The sequence below is a fragment of the Phodopus roborovskii genome, unplaced genomic scaffold, assembly GCF_943737965.1.
Source record: "Phodopus roborovskii unplaced genomic scaffold, PHOROB, whole genome shotgun sequence".
NCBI lineage: Eukaryota > Metazoa > Chordata > Mammalia > Rodentia > Cricetidae > Phodopus > Phodopus roborovskii.
In genome coordinates this window covers 5657778-5676461 of record NW_026126432.1, presented here as the reverse complement: position 1 = coordinate 5676461, position 18684 = coordinate 5657778, and the positions used below count along the sequence as shown (strand labels likewise).

Below are 18684 nucleotides of genomic sequence, written 5' to 3'. Positions count from 1 at the left end.
CAGGCTGTGCAGCATGCCTCAAGTTTCTAGCTGTCAGTCATGCTGGGGAGGGCTTTAGTGATGAAGCTGTCTTTAAATAATTTCTACTTCTGTTAGTACTCCTCAACCATAATCATGTAAATAACCCAATAAAATCCCCTGGTGCACCAAGTCAGGCATGGCAAACACAGGCCTGAGCATAGCAAACATGGCTCTGACAGGCCTTGTTCTTCCCTCATTCCCTGCCTTCCTAAGCTGTTAGATTATATTACTAAAGCTAAGTGCTAAGATTTGTTTCCTTATTTAGCCACTTTCTCCTCTTGAGGCTGATCGCCAAAGCCCAGCTATCAAAGAATTAAGTCTGGCAATAAAAAATAAAACATCCATTTGGTAACATGCCAAAGCACCTCATCCTAAAATGGGGTTTCCCTTTTTTTTTTTTTTTTTTTTTTTTTTAAAATCTGCCATTTGCCTATGGGCCATGCATTCCTGTAACATGAAAAATAAAAGACCCAGATGATGGGAGATGTCATTCTGTAAATATGTTTCTCTTATTGGCTAATGAATAAAGCCCTGTTGGCCAATAGGAAAGCAAGATAGGCAGGACTAGGAGACAAGGAGGTTTCTGGGAGATGTAGTAGAGAGGAGTCAAGATGTAGTCAAGAGGGCCAGACTCTTTCTCTGGTAACAACACATGGAAACAGTTAGATTGATAGAAATGGGTTAATATTTAAGACAGAACAAACCAATAAGAAGCTCTAGCTATTGGCCAACAGCTTTATAACTAATAGAGTCTTTGTGTGCTAATTTGGGACTTATGTAGCTGTGTTACCAGGCTGGCAGTAAATTGCTTATAATAAAATGGCACATGCATTGTGGGTACTAAGAACTTACACTTAAAACGTAACAAAAACTTAAAAAGGGACTTTAAAAACAAAAGAACAGAGACAAGCAAGTATTCTTGATAGGAGAATTTTTCTCTGGCAGGCTCTGTTTTGCTAGAGACAAGCAGAGACTTGTATGGTTCCTTTATGGGAGGTTTCTTGACTAGACATAAGCAGCAAAAAAACTGCATGACTCTTTTAAGAGACCCTGCTAACAACTGAATAGTGAGTATGAGCAGCTGGCAGTGGCAATGACCACATCTCCAAGCTGGCAGCATGTTGTTCTATGGCAGCGTAGACCAAGGCAGTGAGCACAGCTTTCAGTGCTGGCAGTAAATTTGCCCCTGCCATACTGGAAAGCCAGCCGCCAAAACAGCCACCACTTTAATTTTAGCAATGCTGTTTAGCAGATACTAGATTTGTGGCTAGAAAAAAATAGAGATAAACAGTAAAGACAGATTCTGATAAAGTAAAACATAAGAGGTTTTTATAGTTTTATAGTGTGATGGGAGAGAAAATAGAAAGAATATTTGGTTAAAAAAAAATTCCAGCATTCAGGAGACAGAGGCAAGCAAATCTCTGTGATTTCAAAACAAACCTGGTATACAGAGTGAATCCCAGGACAGGAAAAAGTTACAAAGAGAAACCCTGTCTCAAAGAATGAAAAAAAAAAATAGACATAAAAGAAATAGAGTAATAAAAATGCCACCTAAAAATGGAAAATACATGGAGATTCTGGATATTGTATGCTATTGTTTTGTCTTTGAATAGCTCAATTGCTATGGAAGGAACAAGACCTGCTAAAATACACTTGATTATCAATGCTGATAAAATAATCCAACATATATATTTTAAAATTGCTTTGACTTCAAAATTTAAATCAAAGGACAAGTTACTGGGGAAAAGAATTTCTATTTTTGTTTCCACAGAAAATAAAAAGCTATGGATTCCTTCCAGACTAACATGATATGATCAAGCAAGACCCCCCTGAAGCAGTGCCCCAGGTGATCCAACATTCAAAACAGCTAGGACAAGGCAGCCTTGTAAACCACTACAACCAGTTTTTCTTCATCTTCTTAGGATCCCCAAGACAGAGCCCCTTAACATTAGGAAGCAATTTGGAAAGAATGAAGCCCAAATTCCCAAATACTGTTTATAAATGCTTGTTTTCATTTAAATGGGGTTGATTATAAATGGTTAATGATCACAACCCACCTCTGTTTAAAGGAAAAGGGGGGGAATAAGATATAGAAATGAATACTTTGTATTGAAATGGATTTTCATTTATTGATACAAATTTAAGGCCATTTGTGATATGTATATTTCTCCTCTTGTTTAGGTATTGTGTTTATACATTTCATTTAAAAATGTAATGTACAATTAAGTACAAATTATAGTTACCTATAACAGTCAAAACTTATAGTAATGTTTGATAGGTTTTTATAGATATATAGAGATATATTTCAGATGGAGAGGCATTCTTAAAACCTTTCAAAGATCTACAGAATATGGCATTTAAAATGGTTTAGAGTTTTTCTTGGCAGTGAGACATAATTGCTCCTGGCAACACCACCTGTGTCACAAAGGAAGATAGACATTGAAGACATTCATTATGGATTTTGCTTCCAATATGGCAAGACTAGCCATTTGGGAAAGATACTGCTCTTGTCTGGACTGTTTGACTTTATGCTGTATAAACTGGACATGCAGGACCCACAGAAAATTGACTGCAGAAACAAGATAGACAGTGCTACAGGGATCCTGCTTCATGGAAATCTGCCAGACAGTCTGCAGGACACAGAGAAAAGCACCTGACAAACTGACAATACAAGTGGACAATTTAAAGTTTTCTGCTTTGCTGAGGAGTCTGTTAGAAACACTATGGCCTATGGGCCAAAGATGGATGTACCACTTTACAGAAGAACTTTTGGTGACTGACCAGGTAGCCAGATGTCTCTGTCATTTCTAGAGTTTATATATTATCCTTCTGTGGTCTTTGAGGGAGTTAAAGACAGATAGTTATGGTTATAGTTTTCCTTAGTTAGGATTAAAGATAAGTTACATATAGGACTTTAGACTCACAAAGATAGGATGGATGATAGACTATTTTCTTTAATTCTTGCTAAATGTTAATGGACTAGATATTGTTAACTATAGTTCTTATTTGATAACTGTTTTGTTATATATTTTACTATGTTAAGGTTAAAACCCTTCTTTTTACTTTAGATAGAAAAGAGGAGATGATGGGATATGTCATTTTGTAAATATATTTCTCTTATTGGTTAATGAATAAAGCTCTGTTGGCCAATAGGAAAGCAAGAGGCAGGTCTAGGAGACAAGGAGGATTCTGGGAGATGTAGTGGAGTGAGTCAAGATGCAGGCCATGAGAGAAGAGGTCCAGACCCTTTCTCCAGTAAGATAAGATACATGGAAACATTTAGATTGATAGAAATGGGTTGGTATTTAAGACAGAGCTAACCAATAAGGAATGCTAGTAACTGGCCAATAGTTTCATAATATATTGTCTCTTGTTTTATTTTGTGGCTAATGCAACTCTGGGACCAGACTGCTGGGAAACTCCTCATAACACCCAGAGACTGATATTGAAGCTGAAGACCAGAGAAGCAAAACAACTAAGCCAGTAGATCATACTTGTACTCATGCAAAATGATAATCGTGACCCCACAAATCCTCAGAGGCAAAAATCTCTTAATTCCTTTCATTTCTTCCTTATATTCCTTTCTCTGCCCAACCATATAACACCTGTCTCCACTTCCCTAGTGATGAGATTAAAGGTGTATGATCCCAGGTGCTGAGATCACCTTTATGTGAACTGTTTCTTTTAGGAATGGATCAATTTCATGTTATCAGTGTGACCTTGAACTAACAGAGATCTATCTACCTCTTAATCCTGAGTCCTGGGATTAAAGGTATGTACCACCACTACCTAGCTTCTATTCCTTACTAGTATGGCTGCCTTGCTATTTTGATCTTCAGTGCACTGGTTTTAATAAATTATAAACAATATATTACCACACATTTCTTTGTCCCTCTAGGAAAGATATTCCTTCCTCTTCTCCCTTGTTTCTTTTCCCTTTCCTTTGTCCTTTGCCTCCTGTCTTTGACTCTTAGTCGTTGCCTGTTGTTTTTTCTGGGGGCAAATAAATCTCCTTTGTGCTGAGAACTTGGTCTTGGTGTGTCTTGTGCCAGTTCCAGTCCTTTTAGTATCCATACCTGGCCCTGGTAGGTTCTGTATCTGGGGTAAGTAGATGTATGGGCTGCATCTCTCCAGGAGAAGATTTGTCATACAACACCTGGTTTAAATTCAAGCATGTTGTTAATATTAAATTCACAGTTTCTGCCTTATATCAAGAAGCCAACTTGTGTAAGGCAGAAGAAAACAAAATCTGGGGACTCATTTGAATATACTCAATTTTCTTTATGAAATCTTAATTTTCTCATATACATTTTGATGCTTATTGCTGTCTTTCCCTATATGCATCCCTTACAACTTGAAATTTTACTTTGATATTGATGTTTAAGTTTTTTCACGAGGTATAGTAACAATTCCTAACAGCAATCCTTGAACTCTCCAGAAAGAAGATGGGACCCCACTTCATCATTTCCACTTGACTCAACCTGATGCATCTGGACTACAAACATCACCCTAAAACCGGTTTGAGACTGTTTTGCTTGAGACAACTCCTGACTAGCTAGCTGTTATGGTGCACCTACTCATTACACCCTGGCCAGAATTTCAGATTATATTCCAGTCAAGCATTTCCTGCCACACAGTGACTAGCTACACATGTCACAGCCAATCCTGTCTTTGTTGCCAAAAATTTTCTTCCTACAGGATCCCATAGAGCAATCATCGTTCCAGTTTAGCAGGAAGTAATCTTAAGATAACAACGTCCCCTTTCCCTACTCTAGGCATTTAGGGATAATATTCATCTTCTTAGGGTTGGGTATGGAAGGTGATGCTTAGACTCAGGTATCTCTTTTAGACAGAGATAGGGTATGGTTGGGAAAGTTATGGTTTAGATGGGATATGGGTAGATTAGCCTATGTTTTTGTGAACTATTTTATTAATAGTGAGATATTAGTATCATACAGCTTACATGATTATAGATTCTTATATGTGATAACTTACATAAAATTAAGTTTATTCCCTTCACAGAATTGTATATAAACTATATATTTTGTCATATTGTAAAAATCTTTCCAGTTATGATGTTTTTGTACAATATCCTTATCATATTATATGTATGTATACTTTTACTTATGTTCAAGACCATTTTGTATATTGATACAATTTAGGATATTTTTTTTATCATGCTGCACTTTATAGTTCTACCTCTGGTCTAGACATTTCTACTTTACCTCTGCTTTAGGGATTTACATGTATATATACATAGTTATATTGCTTAGGTATTTGTCCCTGCTTTACTCAGTGAAGTTTCAATCAGTGTTATAGCTAGGTTCCTGAGTATTACAGATTATCTTCACCCATGTTTCCTATACCTATGAGATTAGTCAGACATAGGTGCTTAATCTTCAAAGACTTCATAGACCTGCAGAACATGGCATTTAAATGTTTTAATATTAGCACTCCATTGACATGAGACACTATTGCTCCTGACAGCACCGTGCACCTTCCCAAAAAATGTTGGACACTGTTGTCGCTCCTTCTGGAGTCCATCCTCGATTCAGCTATGGCCTCTTGGGCAAAGAACTGCCCCCTCCTCGACCACTGATTTGGACATGCATTCCTATATGCTTGCAGGAGACAAACATAGAAGGCTGCTGAACCCTGCCAAGTCACGGTAAGATAACCTTTTAACCTCCCTGCTTTTGTTGTGGTCTGTCAGATACTCTAGGCCTTAGCCAAAACTGGCTGTACCAACATTGCTGTGAGACCTTGGGTGACTGTCCTGGTAACATGCTGTTTTGGTCCTTGCTGCACCTTTTGGAAGTTGCCCACCCACACTTCCTGTCTACCCTAGTATTATTTTCCTTCTCAGGTCTTTGATGAGATTGAAGATTAAATTATCACAACTATTATTCTCTCCTCCTAGATAGATATATTAGGTACTAGTCTTAAGCTTTCCAGCTTAGAACAACTCTATTGTAAACCCTGTTTTGACTTCATCCTAGGACTAGATAGATAGGTCTTGAGTTTGTATGTTCTCGATTTTACCTTTCTTAGAGCACACTTGTTATTTGCTGTTTTGTATATAGTTTTTGTATTTAGCCCAAATATTTTCTTTAGACTAAAAGTGGAATTGTAGTGAGATATTCACCTTATCTGCACCTGTGGCATGGATCACGCCCATTGGGGGTGGAGACAGGGCCGGATATGACCTGAGGGAACTGAGGTTGAAGAGGGGGCTCGGAGAGCTCTCTTGCTTGCAGCTCATGGACAGGAGAACATCTAGAGGCATCCTTGGGACCAGGAACCTGCTGGTGTTCATCTGTCTATGTTGTAAGTTTTTTCCCTGAATAAACATCTATTCAGCTTATTTGTTTCTCCTGATCCTTATTAAACATCAATAGTTTAATGTTTCAAAGCCTCAGAAATATCAAAGCCCCATTCAGTCCCCAGTGGTGCTTTCTCTGCTTCCTGTTTGAGGTTCATGATAAGAGCCTTCAGCATGCTGCTCCATCCATCATGCCTGCCACCTCTCAGCCATGATGAACCCTTATACCTCTGGAATCATAAGCCCAAATAGATCCTTACTTTTTAAGTTGCCTTGGTCATGATGCTTTCTCACAGCAGCAGAATAGAAACTGATACAATTAGTAAAGTTGAATAGAGAAAGACAGGACTAATTCCCTGCCCATAGCTGGACAGGACTCAGTTACACAAAGCAGTAACTGGGTTTACATTGCTGCTTATAGATCATTGTCCACTACAAGATTCTCTGCCTCTGTCTCTCTCAACATGTGTTTAAATTTATTTCATGTGCCGTGTGTGTGTATGTGTGTGTGTGTGTGTGTGTGTGTGTGTGTGTGTGTGTGTAAGTCAGACCACAACTTGCAGGAGTTGGTTCTCTTCTGCCATATGGGCCCAGGTGATTGAACCAGGTCATCAGGCTTGGCGACAAGCATGGCTTATCCATTAAGGCATCTCTTCAGCTTTTCTGTTTATATTTTTTGTTTTAGCTCTTATGACAGTCTCATTCCGTGGCAAGGCTGGCCTGGAACTTACCATATAGCTCAGGCTAGCCTTGATCTCTTGATGATCTTGCTTTAGCCTCCCTCCAGAAATCTGATATTATAGACATGAACCTCTATTCTTGGTTTATTATGCACATTATTAAAATTAACTCATATAAAATACTTGTGGAAATATATTTAAAACAACAATGAATGCTTATGATTTGCATTATTTTTAAATTAAAAATCAAATTATTAATGAAATTTCTATGATATTCCAAAGCAAATGCCGGAAGTTTCTTCATTGCAGACTGCTCAGAAAGCATGAGCAGGATCTTGAGTATGAGCCCAGCATCAGAAAGACAAAACCAAACCAAAAATATAAACAGAAATAAAAGTACATTAATATTAATGTTTATAATAGTGCCCTTGCTGCCACAGCCACTCTCTGATGGTGGCATCTTAACGTCAGGCTACTAGGACTTCACCAATGGACTTTGTTATCTTCTTGGAGGAAAATCATGTTAATCTGTTTCCCCATGTTTCATCTGTGTGTCACACTGAGTATACATTTGATAAATGTTTAGTAGAAAGAACGAGGGCAGGGAAGAAGGAAAAGGTGGCTCAGAAGGTGACTCACCTATAGCCAAGCCTGAAAACCTGAGCTTGATTCCTAGACTCACAGGTTAGAAGGAGAAAAATGACTCTAGTAAGGTGTCCTCTGACCTCCACATGTACCAATCTCTCTCTCTCTCTCTCTCTCTCTCTCTCTCTCTCTCTCTCTCTCTCTTAAAAAATGGGATGCAATAAAGAACAAATTTTGACTAGTCAAGAGAAGTTTTTTTTTTTTCCTTGTGCCAAACCCTACCATGAGCAAGGTCATAGATATTTGATTCTAATTTAAAATTTATTTTAGGAGAATGGGCCTATTGCATAGTGAACTGCAGCCTTTTCAACTTCGTAGCAGAATTGATGGTCTTGTGAACCCTTAAGACACTCTTTCCCCAATTACACTAGCTCTTGGCTTTGCTTTTACTGTACACACTTTTGATTTACTGAGTCGAATGCTTTTATTTCATCAGAGAAGAACACGGTTTACCCTGGAAATCTTCCCATATCAGCTTCTGTTTTGCTGCATTGTGTTGGCTTATGCTCTCTTTGTACTGTTAAATGAACACTGGGCATTTGCATCCTGTCTATCTTAATGATACCAGAACAACACAAATTCACTTTTAAAATTGACCAGTGCTGATGACTGTGCGGCTCCATGTGGATTTGTAAAGGCTTTCTCATCTTCAGTGAGTTTTCAACTTTATCTAAGACAACTAGATTCTCTAAGTACCTGCCCTTGGATCAGACTGTCTGAATTTCTTATGTATATAGTTGTATTCTTATGAATATAGTTGACAGTCCTTGAAAGTGAATGAGAAGGCCTGGGGATGACATAGCGAGTTTTATTACTTTGAAGACAGTCTGTTCTTTATTAAGTAAATATGCTTAATATGTTATAGTAGTACTGTGGGATTCCTGAAAATACCATCACTTTTAGAAACATTAATTGTGTGAGCTTCAATTATGAGAAGAAAATTATGAGCCAAGCATTTGGTTTCCAGGAGTTGAAGTTAAATGGTCATGTTCTTTATCATAAAAAAAATATGAGATTTGTGATAACATGACTATACCTCTGATATTTGAAAATCCTAACATGCTTCATATAACTTAGCAGGAGATATTATTTTACCTGGTTCTAAATAATAGCTCATTTGAAAAAATGAGGTTATTAAAGATATAATAGATATTCATAAAAGAAGTCTTGCAATATGAATAATGAAATGGCATCAAATACTTGCTTACTTTGAAATAAGGATGTCATCATTGTTATGGGGGACTTCATACTGCATCCCAGCCTGTACTGATTCATGGGGTACACAGAAAATGGGGGGGGGCAAACTGCACAGACATACAGTGAACTGACAAAGCCACTATTTGATACACAGAAGGAAAGACAGATGCTTCTCTGGTTGCTGAAGGATGAAGGGCTGTCCTCTCTGTGGTGTCACTGTCCTTTGGGTACAGTTCTTCAAAAGGCTAAGAGACAAAGATTACTCATATACAAACATGCATGTATGCATAATTCTTACTAATTGCAAGATACAGTTTCTGTGTTTGTTCTGTTTCATGTACTCTTAGAGTTTGCATTTATCTCCCTCATTACTTTGTTCACTTAGGCTCTCAAGTGTCCCCACAGTCTGTCACTTGAGTTGTGTGTTCTTTCTACTCACATAAATACTGTCCAGCACACTCTGTAAAAGACCTGGGAATTGTGGGGCCTTTTGATGCTTATGTGACTGGTCTTCTCAGATGGGCTACTGAATTCAACTTTAGATGTAATATGAGTCAATCAGTATGAGTTGGTTTGTTGTTGACTTCACCTTGGCATTGTCATCAGGTGCCATGTGAATGGGCAGTGGAGAAATCCAGTCATGAATGACCTGTGTTCTGAAGTCAAATGAAACTATGACAAGAAGTCTTTACTAGATGATGAAAGAGTTGGGGAGGGGATAGAAGGTGTCTGGATAGTGGGTACTAAGCATAATTATAATTATATCTCCTGGGACAGAGAGTTCTAAGCCTTCATTGCTGGGAATTGAACATAGGTCCTCTAGAAGAACATCCAGTGCTTTTAACCACTGAGCCATCTCTCCAGCCTGATATAAGTTAACACATTACATAAATGCAAGAAAAGGAACATGGGGGCAGTTACTAGAACAGAGACTCTACTTTTTTCACCTTGAGTTTACAGTCTTATTGTCTGAATGGGGGCAGAGTCTAAGAAAATACTGTAGGCTCAAGGTCTTCTGTAACATAGATCAATTTCCTTACAGTGTTTGATCTAGAATGTTCAGGGTCAAAATTCTGGTTGCTTCAGGTTCTGGTAAGGGAGGGTCAATATCTGCCTTCAGACACTTGCTATTTTTCTGTGACCTGATGGAGTGAGATCTCTCATTCTCATCTTACGGGGGACGACAATCCTATCTCTACAGTCTGGGTGTCTCTACTTATGTGTTCTTGAGGTCTTGCAGGAAGGGTCTTCATACTTACATAGGTGAGGGAGGACAAGTGCATAGGAAGCTTGTGGCAGTGCATGCTGATTACTCCTTAATGCTATCCAAATGCACACAAAATGTAAAGCTAGGTTATGCGGTTCAAGAATTATGACACACTCCTACCATAAATTTTGAGTAACAGTAATCTGCTACTAAAACACATGAGACAATTCATGAAAATTCTTAGCTTGGTTCTGGATTCCCCAGTCCCAAACTGAAGGGGAGACTGTACTTAGTGGTGGGGTTGCATTATGGCATAATTCAGTTTCTTCAACTTACAAAGCAAGAGAATGGGAGTTCAGGAGCTCAGCATCCTCTAAAAGTCCTGTGGTTTTGGGATAATTTGGGTAATTATAGAGGGTCAAGGCAAATAGCAAAATACTAGGCAAATACTGAGAGGAGGGAGAAGATTCCGTGGGTGTTGGGACTCAGACAGGAAAAGAAGCTAGGTTTCAGTGACTGCACCCCATATTCAAAATGGTTACTCTGAAAATCAGCCAACTCTTGTAGACACAAGAAGTAGCTTAAGTAAATGGTGGGGCTCTCCAAGGACAGTGGGACATAGATATTGCTATAGAGAACCAAATGGATGGGCTGTTGGCCTGACACTATGTCTGGGCTGCCAGGGAGTGCAGGGGCACTGTCTGAAGCTTCTTTCATACTCCTTTCTTCCTCTTCTTACCTAGCACTATAATCTAGAATCCTCTAGAATACCTGGAAGCTAGGCCTGGCTGCTCCTCTACCTCCCACACCCCCATGGTCTCAGTGTCCCCTCCTCCAATACATGTTGATCTGTTGGGAACATGAAATCTGAAGCCACCTGCTCCAGATGAGTCTGAGTCTCAGTTTCCCTGACTTCCAGTAATATTGACATGTCACTGATGATAAAAAGGAAAAAACACAAAAGCAGAGCATAGTGCTGGGAAAGCTCTAGAAGCCAGAGGGGCCACATGGCTTTTCACTCTATCTATCATCTCCTGAGTGACAGAAGTTGGCCGAGAAGCCCAGGGAATGTGTGGGCTAAGGGGTATGCTATGGGGCTAAGATTAGTGTCCCAGGAATTTCAACCTGGATGTGGCTCTGCTTCAGCTGGGATTTATGGTTTGGCTCTCACTTGAGCATCTTAAAAAGAGCTTGCACTCTTTTATATAGTGCTGGGATCACATACACAACATGCCTTGAAATTGGTGTCAAGAATCTGCCAAAATTTTACTCCTTTCAGTTCAACACAATAGTCCTTTTTTTTTTAATTGAAGCCAAATGTATTGATTTATTGCCTTCATCCAATGATTCTAGGTCTCTCTGTAGGGTTTAGATCCAATAAATACAAATGTTATTCTTGTGAATGTTTTATAATATCTTCTCCCCAACGTGATGGTGGTAGATGCTCTCATCTTCTCACACTCTTATGATGTTCCCTTTAACGACCCCAGCAACCTCCATGCTTCACTGCCAGCCAGCCACTAAAAATGAAACACAATACTGTGGGAGGCCTTTGCCTTCCTTGAGCTTTGTGAAGGTGGTTACACTGGAATCATGTTAGTTCACAAAGCAGCCATCTCTAGGAGGCTTCCTCCCTTCATCTTGAGACCAACTTTGCACATTTCCTTATAGATTAATATGAACGAACTATGGTGTAACTTTGTTTATTATAATTTATATGTATTTATTTATTTTTATATGCCTATGTTCATGTGTGCAAACATGTGTGTACATGTAAGTGGAGGCTGGATGTCAACCCTGGGTGCCTTCTGTTGCTCTTCACCTTTTGTTTGAGGCAAGATCTCCCCTTGAACTTGTAAACTAACAATTCTGGCTGGCCAGTGAGCTCTGTGGTTCTTTTGTCTCTTTTGTCAGTCTTACCAGACTGGAGTTACTATTACATATTGCTGTATCCAGCTTTCTGTGTGGTTGCCATGGATCATACTCAAATCCTCACAGTTATGTCACAGGCAGCTTGCATATCAGCCATCTACATTATTTTTTGTTATGAAATACTTGATTCCAAGGTGGTGGTGGTGAATGCCTTTAATTCCAGCACTCAGGAGGTGGAGGCAGGTGGATCTCTGTGTGTTCAAGATTAGCCTACCAGCCTGGACTACATGAGCTACTTCTAGGACAGCCTCCAAAGCCACAGAGAAACCCTGTCTTGAAAAACCAAAACAGAAAAAAAAAAAAAAAAAAAAGAAAGAATGAAAGAAAGAAATTCTTGATTCTTTCAAACCTTTAACTCATATCTAAATGTGTTTCTACCATGTCAGTTCCCAAATGCATATTTCATATTTATTAGCGCTAGTGTTTATTTTTCCCTCTGAACTTGGTTCTATGTTGTTTCTTTTGAAAAAAAAAAAAAGACTCACTTCATTTAAAGCATTATTGAATTGACCTGGGTCCTTGCATTATGCTTGAATATTGGACTCTACAGGGGAGCAGAGAGGTCTTGGTGAGAATCCGAACTGGCATTAGGTAAAATAGACCTCATCTGTATTGGTGCATTCAACATTGCACTGTTCCACTGGATACAAGTACACAGTCACTGTCAATGAGTCTATGTAACTTAAATGAAAAATCAAAATCTGATCAAAAAGTGAAATAAAAGTAATAGATACTGAAGAAAAAAAAATACCACATTGCTATAGCAAGACACAAACAGGGTGAAATGCCAGGGCAAACTTGTTGTCAGTTAAAATGATAAACCATCACCAAAGGTTGTGGTGAGCATTTCAATTCATATGTGATGGTTAGTGTCAATTATCAATTTAATAAAATATAGGGTCACCTAAGATGTTGGCCTCAGGCTCGATCTGTGGGATATTGTCTTGGTCAGTTTAATGGAGGAGGGTAAACCTGTCTACTGTGAGTGGCACTGCTCCCTAGGCAGGGACCCAGCACGGTGTAATAGTGATGAAACGCAGTTTAGCACCAGCATATGTACATCCATAATGCCCTTTTTCTGACTTCAGACATAGTATTGCCAGTTTCTTCAAGCTCCTGCTGCTCCAACTTCTTACCTGGACTGTAGCCTGTACTTTTAAGCTAAATAAACCCTGTCTCCCTTAGGTTGTTTTTTGTTGAAGAATTTTTATCAAAGCAATGTGGGAAGAAACTGGAATGTAAACTGGTACCAAGAATTAGGGCTGTAGTGTGATTAAGCCATCTGAACAATTTTCTATATACAACATGAAAGAATGTGGTACTTTGGACAATAACAAAACACTGGATAATGAAGCAGACTTACTGTACTGTTCTAGTGAGAACTTGGGAGTCACACATGCTGAGATCAATATGGACTGTACTCATGTTTTGGAAGGGCTCAAATATCAACTGGGTTCGAGGCCAGTCATGTAATATTTTGGTCACAAATCTGGCTTCATTCTACTCATGTCCTGAGAACTTGTGTGTAATTGAATTTAAAGACAATTAACTGTTTGCTTGGCAAAGGAAATCTTGTCAGGAAGACAGTCTAGCTGGTACTGGAAAAGCACCTGTAACTGGTGGAAAGAACATATCCCATTGTGTACATGCAAATTCATTCAAAGAAGAAAGCCTTAGCCCCAGAGCTAACCCTCAAAAGCAGCTGCCTAGGAAACTGTTTCTAAAAGATGCAGCTGTGGTCCAGGGTGGTCAGGCTCCCTTTAAAGTTGGCAGCATCATCCATGAAGTATTGTTTTTTCTTTCTTTTCTTCTTTCTTTCTTTTTTCTTTCTTTCTTTTTTTCTTTCTTTCGTTCTTTCTTTCACTTATTTAAAAAAAGGCCTTGGTGGCAGGAATATAGTGTAAAAATCATTGGAAAAACTAAAAGGCATCGATACATATCCAAATATATTTTGTATATAAATTACATTTCCTTTAGTCTTTCTGAGTTGAGGTCCTGATTCGGCTCTGAGGTCTAATAATCAAGGGGACCTGGAAGCTGCACGTTTAATCCGGAATAGTTCACTATGTACAATGGCCACTGCACGAGGGAGATCTGGTTGCTGGATGCCACAGACTCTGGGTTAGAGGACGAGAATGAAGAAGAGGAAGAAGAGGAGACCGAGTTACCTTCACAGACCTGCTTTCTCTTGCGCTTGGGAATGTCTTTGGTTGGCACCTTGGTATCATTGCAGACTTCTGCAAAAGGTTGGAGCTGGTTGATGATAACCATCTGTACATTCTCTCTGGCCTTCAGGATCTTCTCCAGCCGATGGATGTCATAGGTATTGGGGTTCCGGAAGGGGATGTCATCCAGGAGGCCTTTCACCTCCATAGCATCTGGGCTGTCCCGGATGAGTTTGTAAGGGACCAACCAATACAGGCCGATTCAGTCCCTGGGCCTCACTGTATCTAATTGAAGAGCTCCTTCACCCATGTTTCTCAGAGGATCACCTTCTCACCAAGCCTGTTGGCGCCATCCTCATCAGGCTTTGGGATAAGTCCTTGGAATGACCTGGTGACTGTGAACTTGATATTATCTGCCACAGCGAGGATCTTGTCCAGGTTCTGGGAGCCAAAGGTGCAGGGTTTGCGGAATGGGATCCCAGGAGGCAGGCCCTTGATGAGGACTTAACCTGGGTTCCTCTGGATTCGCTTGTAGGGCACCTGCACTGGGTATTTGATGCCCAAGGCTTCACCGTTTTTCTTGTTAAACAGGTCTTGGACTTGTTCCATAAGTGTGTTGGCGGTGTCAATCCACGAGAGTCTGGTGTCATAATTTTCTTGAAGGCCCTGTCTCTTCGGTGTCTTATCCACAAGACAGTCCCAGGAGCCCCTCTCTTGAGTATCCACAACTGGTTCTGTGACACCATCAATGAGCAGTTCGGGTCTCTTGATGACAAACTGGATGCTGTTGCTAGCTTCCAGAATCTTCCGAAGTTTGGCAATCCCAAAGCAGTTGGGTCTGCGAAGAGAGATGCCTTCAGACAGTCCCAGTGCAAACAGATCCTCGGGATGCATCAGGAACTTGGAGTAGGGCACCTTGACTGGCTCTGAGGTACCAATGGCTTCGGCATATTTCGTGTTGAACAGCATCTCAACCTGCTTCCGCAAGGGCCGGGTCACATCACCAGGGCTTTCTTCTGCTGGCTTCTCTTCCTGCCATTGCTCCTCACTGGGGCCTTTGTCAGCCGGTATTTCCATCCTGTAACCAGAATCCTCCAAGGGCAGGTGTCCAGGTAGTGAGTCGGCCATCTCCTCAGAAGTTGGTGAAGAATCTGGGACAGTAACCTGAATGATGTCCAGGTCTTCTGGCTCAGTTTTGATGGGCCTCAACATTCCTAGTTCTCCCGAGGTTCCTGGCCTGCAGTCTTCAGAGACTGTGCTCTTGTCTGAGCTATCAGTCCCAGCCAGGTCCAGCATAGTGTCCCTACAGATGTCTGTGGACATAGTGTCTTCAGGTGGGCTGGCTGGCTCCAGCTTCATGGGGTCTTTGGTAAACTTGTTCCCTGTGAAAATGCGTTCATCAAACATCCTCTTGATTATGAAGTGAATGCTGTGTCGCTCCTCCAGAATGTGATTCAGCTTGGGTACCCCATAAGTACAGGGTCACTTGAAGGGGATCTTGTCTGGGATGCCAACAATTTCACAGCTTCGGGGTCACAAGCAATCTTCCTATAGGGAACAGGGACCATGTTGTCCAGGCCCACGGCTTCAGCATATCTGCTGTTAAACAGGAGCTGCACTCACTCCTGCAATGTTCTGATTCCTCCATTTCCTTGATGAAGATGTCCCACTTCTCTGACTTGTCATGGACGATGGAGAAGAGGATGCGTTTGGAATATTTGCAGAAGCAGGACACCTTAAAAAGGTGCAGTGCTGCTAGGGTGGTGGCCGGAGCATCCCACGGTCCTCTCTGGAGCACTCAGTGCTGGGATGTGTACCTGCTGCAGAAGATGGTAGAGGAAGTATTTGATGTTCTTTGTAGTCAGGCTATGGGTAGGGCAAGTGTGGTACCTTTGCCCTATGAGAGGCTGCTCAGACAGCCGGGGCTGCTGTCTGTGCAGGGACTGCCTGAAGGCCTGGCCTTCCGGAGGCCAGCTGAGTATGACCCCAAGGCGCTCATGGCCATTTTGGAGCACAGCCACTGAATAAGTGCATGTTTGATATTATAAGATAACTTTGAGATATTAGGGGCAAGAGGTGAATGATTACGGCTTAAAATTAATATATTTGTATTCCAAATTCACAGTACAAGAAGAGGAATTGTGAAATTTAGTGTTAATTTTTAAAATTTTTAGTTGCATTTTATGTGTATGGGTGTTTTGCCTGTATGTGTGCCTATGAGTTGTGTGCCTGGTACCTCTGGAGGTTGGAAGAAGGCATCAGATCTCTTGGTTCTGGAGTTACAGCATTGTGAAACACCCATGTTGGTGCTAGGAATTGAACCTGGATCCTCTGGAAGAGCAGCCAGTGCTCTTAAACACTGAGCTATCTCTCCAGCTCATCCCTGTCCCTGCAATGTTCATTTTCAATTTGAGAAATTAACACATGGCATCTGGACCTCTTAGTATGTCTCTCTGTGTGTGGGATTATCTTGTTTATGGTTTTTGAAATAGGATGACCTTCGAATATCAGGCTTACAGATATGAACCACCATGCCCAGGACATAATTTTGTTTAATGGTTTTATTTTTTTATCTTTTTTTAAATTTAAAATTGAAACAAGATTGTTTTACATGTCAAAATCCCAGTTCCCACACCCTGCAGTTCTTCCCACCAACTCCTACCCCATCTCCTTTCTGCTCCTTTTTTTTTTTTTTTAAACTGATGCTGGGTACAGGTGTTATGCCCAGTGTCCAAAACCTCAAAATGCCACCAAGAGACCAAATCTGATGCAAGGGCAAAAAAAAAAAAAAAAAAAAAAAAAAAAAAGCCTGTATTGTCTGTTAACTTGGGCCTCTCTGTCCATTCCTCTAAAGAAGCAGAAGATCAGAAGAGACCTCCAGCAGCGCAGGGTGGGGGCTTTTGCAGTGGCCAGACAAGAAGGAGGGAGGTTGGTGAATTCCAAACCTGCATAGCTACAGACATGGGATTGGTTCAAGCTTTCCAAGATTGCATATTTTCAGATTTAGGATTGGCTGAAGCCCTAGCTAGGTATCTGGATTGAGCTGATTGGCTGTTCTGGGTCTAAGGACACTGCAATGTTGTTACCCTCTCATCAAGAGGATGCCCTGTGTTGTTTGACCCTTTCTGACTGGTCTCTCCCTCTGAAACATTTTCTTAGTTGCTAATTAATTGATGAGGGCCTATCATGATGTGGGAGGTGTCAACCCTAGGAATTCATAACTAAATGGCATAAAAGAGCTAGCTGAACAAGCTTAGAATAGAGCAGGTCAGTAAGCAGTATCCCTCAATGTTTGCGCCTCAAACTCCTTGTCTTGGCTTTTCTGTAATGATGGTAACCTATCAGCCAAATAACCTACTTCCACTCCCATTGCTTTTGGGTAGAATTTTTTGTCACAACAGAAAAGCTAGCTTGGACAAGTTTATACTGAACTACAGGTATAACTATATGTGTAACCCATTTAGCAAAACTGTGCTAAATAATTTTTCCAAATACATTTTGTGTTTATTTTTTAAAAGTAATGACTAGCTCCATTTTTCTTTCTAAGAAAAATTCTCTTAAAGGAAGATTATTAGTAGACCATGTTAATTGATTACAAGCTAAATAATCAAAATGGACTCCAGGGTTTATTCAAGACTGGGGTATGTTTTTCCTCATGTAATATTTACAGCTGGCAAGCAGATATGTCACTCTTTGTATGGCTAGTACCTGGCCCAACATAGCTAGATGCTCTATCATAGCCTCTTTATGTCAATGAGCAAAGGACAGGGGCATTAGGGATGAGACCTTCTCATTGGGAGCAAGGCCTACACATAGTCCATATTTTTAAGCTCATGTTTTCTCACTTACAAAAGTGAAAACCATGCATATTGTGCACCAAGTATCGATGGAAGAAGCACAGAGCATGCAAATAGCTGTCATCAATTGCAAAGATAGCTTGGAAATGTATCCTTTAAGGTACATTTAAGATACATTTAGATCCAGCTTAGCTTTTATGACTAAGAGTTCCAGAAAAAAAAATGTCAAAGAATAACTAGGATTAACTACATAGTCTAAAAATTATACATAAATGGAAAAATAATGAACAGTTAACAAAATGCCTTCATAAATTAATTAAAGGATATGCCCTGTTTAGTAGTCAAACCATAAAATGTGTGTGGCGATTGTCAAAATATTTCTTTCTATTCTTTTCTCAGTTTTATCCTGGAATGCTTAATTTCAAATATAGTCATTGCTCATTTGAGCACAAAACTGAGAAAAATAGATGTGGAAATAGCTTTTCCCTTCCTATAACACTTACACTTTCTCCTTTTAAGGTAAAGAGAAAAAAAAAACCAAAAGTGGTTTAATTCCATTCCTCTGAAAATATTCACAAGAGTTAATTTTTGGGTTTCTCAAAATATTTTGATAGGCCTGTAACATAATGAGGCAAGCATTTTTTTTTTTCCATTTGAGGATTCAGTCACAGTGGGTGAGTAGGAAACCAACCTCTAAATACCATTTCTCTCTGTATTT

General features: G+C 40.0%; 1 pseudogene; it reads right to left on the bottom strand.

Annotated features, from left to right (window-relative positions):
• Positions 1–13885: 13885 nt before the first annotated feature.
• The window catches only part of LOC127223160 (general transcription factor II-I repeat domain-containing protein 1-like), a 49984-nt pseudogene continuing 45185 nt past the window's right edge, over positions 13886–18684 (bottom strand).